This window comes from Primulina huaijiensis, chromosome 11 (assembly GCF_012295235.1).
Source record: "Primulina huaijiensis isolate GDHJ02 chromosome 11, ASM1229523v2, whole genome shotgun sequence".
NCBI classification, from domain to species: Eukaryota; Viridiplantae; Streptophyta; class Magnoliopsida; order Lamiales; family Gesneriaceae; genus Primulina; species Primulina huaijiensis.
This window is the reverse complement of record NC_133316.1, coordinates 11,863,308-11,865,636: the sequence shown is the minus strand read 5'-3', so window position 1 is coordinate 11,865,636 and position 2,329 is coordinate 11,863,308. Positions and strand designations below refer to the sequence as shown.

General features: G+C 27.4%; 1 non-coding gene across 1 annotated transcript; it reads right to left on the bottom strand.

Moving 5' to 3' along the window:
• Positions 1-1,957: 1,957 nt before the first annotated feature.
• On the bottom strand, positions 1,958-2,068 carry LOC140989084 (small nucleolar RNA R71). The gene has a single exon (XR_012177430.1). It is a non-coding gene; the product is annotated as a small nucleolar RNA R71 (small nucleolar RNA).
• Between the last annotated feature and the right edge of the window lie 261 nt (positions 2,069-2,329).

The window sequence follows — 2,329 nt, the reverse complement described above, 5'->3', positions numbered from 1 at the left end:
AAACTCAAGTCATATCTTACTCAAATTATCTATTGGTTTAACATTGATTTATACATTTCTTTTATCGGGGTTTGGCTTTGGCTCGTTCTTCTACCGATTCTGAAGTTGAATTCTCGACTTCAAGTTTGCAATACTGATGAAACTTAAAATTAATAATTTATTATATGTTAAAACCTATATTTTAAAATTTAAGTTTCATTGAAATTATAAAATTATGTTATTTTAGTATTGTGCGTTTATATTTAAATGTCTTACTAAATATGTTTTATTTTTAGGTTTTCTACGTGTTGGTAAAATAATGATATCTCAAGCTAAAAAATTCAAATGGAGGTGATTCAAACATGTTTGAAATCCTTGAAAAATTATCTACAACTTTGCAGAAGACATGATTGCCTAAAAAGTTGGTTAAGATGATCAAATTGTGAAAATATCAAAAGGAGGACAAATTTACTTTCACCATGACCAGCATATAGTAAAAAAATCATAACTATTTCAATATTTAACCAAATGAGGTGAACCAAGTGACCAAATTCATCTACGGACAATTTCCCACATGTTTGCTGTTTTGAGCAGAGTCAAATTCGGTGAGTAAAGTTGTGTAACCAAGCATTGAAAAAAGGGACATGGAATTGAAGTTGAAGGAGACAAAGAGTACTATTACAACTACATGGCATTAATAAAATTTTTGACCCTTTCTCTCATTTGGCCTATAAATAGAGGCTTGTGCTAGCTTGAGAATCATTCTCTTATTGTAAAATATAGTGTGAGTGTGTATAAAAGTTCTAAGTTCCAATATATTTTTCATTTTCCAAATTATGAATGATGTTTTAAGTGTTAAAAAGTAAGTTCATGGAAAGCTAAATCTATTATGCCAAGGTGACGAGGATGAATTCTTGCTGAAGTAAGATTGTTTATATTTTGTATATTCTTTCTTTATTTCCTTTCATTTTGCTAATTTATTTTTATTGTAGGTATAAAAATGAATTATTTGTTGTTATCAATTTATATCAAATGCTCGATATCATTGAAGTGGTTATCTTGATTTGTTGTTTAATTTTGATACAATAAATATTTCATCAATTATTATTGTTATATTATACATATATATAATTATATCATATATTTCATTTAGACGATAGTGTGGCTCTGCAGGTTGTTCTAAATGAAATATTATGATTTAATACTAATATCTAACATTTACTTTATCGCAACTAACTTTTACTTTCCGCATCTAACATTTACTTTATCGCAACTAACTTTTACTTTTCGTATCTAATATTTACTTTATCGCAACTAACTTTTACTTTTCGCATCTAACTTTTACTTTCCCGCAACTAACTTATTAAATCATATATTTCATTTAGGCAATAGCGTGGCTCTGCCGGTTGTTCTAAATGAAATATAATGATTTAATTTAACATTTTTTTATGCAGTTATATATTTATATAGTTATATATATAATCATAGGTACCATATATAAAATATCGGTGAATTCGTTATTTTCTATAGTGGGAATTATATTATATTATGTGTGTGTTTAAATATTTAATTTTCTTGGAACCATTATTTATGCTGGTTTCTTTTGTTTTACTTTTAGTTAAACAATATTGCATAAACCAAGAATAAATCCTCGAGCCTTGACAAAATTTATAATTTGTAAACTTCGTTCTTNTGATGCATCTAATTTCAACTTTAAACCTCAAATTATTCAACTTTTACCAAATTTTCATGGCTTAGATTCTGAAAATCCATATTTACATCTAAGAGAATTTGAGGAAGTTTGTAACACTTATAATGATCAAAATTGTAGCATGGATATAGTTCGATTAAAGCTTTTCCCTTTTTCTTTAAAAGATAAAGCTAAAACATGGCTACAAAATTTGAGATCAAGTTCAATAAGATCATGGGAAGAAATGCAACAACAATTTCTCAAAAAGTTTTTTCCTTCCCATAGAACAAACTCTTTTAAAAGACAAATTACTACTTTTTCTCAAAAACAAGGAGAAACATTTTATCAATATTGGGATAGATATAAAGAATTACTTAATACATGCCCACATCATGGTTTTGAAACATGGAGAATAGTTTCTCGCTTTTATGAAGGTCTAATACCTAAAGATAGGCAAATGATAGAATTCATGTGTAATGGAACTTTTGAAGATAAAAACCCAAATGAAGCTATGGATTATTTGGATTCATTAGCAGAAAATGCTCAAAATTGGGATAATATAGGCACAATAGAACTACCAACAACTAAAATCAATAATTCAACAAATGGGGGTGGTATTTATAATCTTAAAGATGATATAGATATTCAAGCTAAACTTGC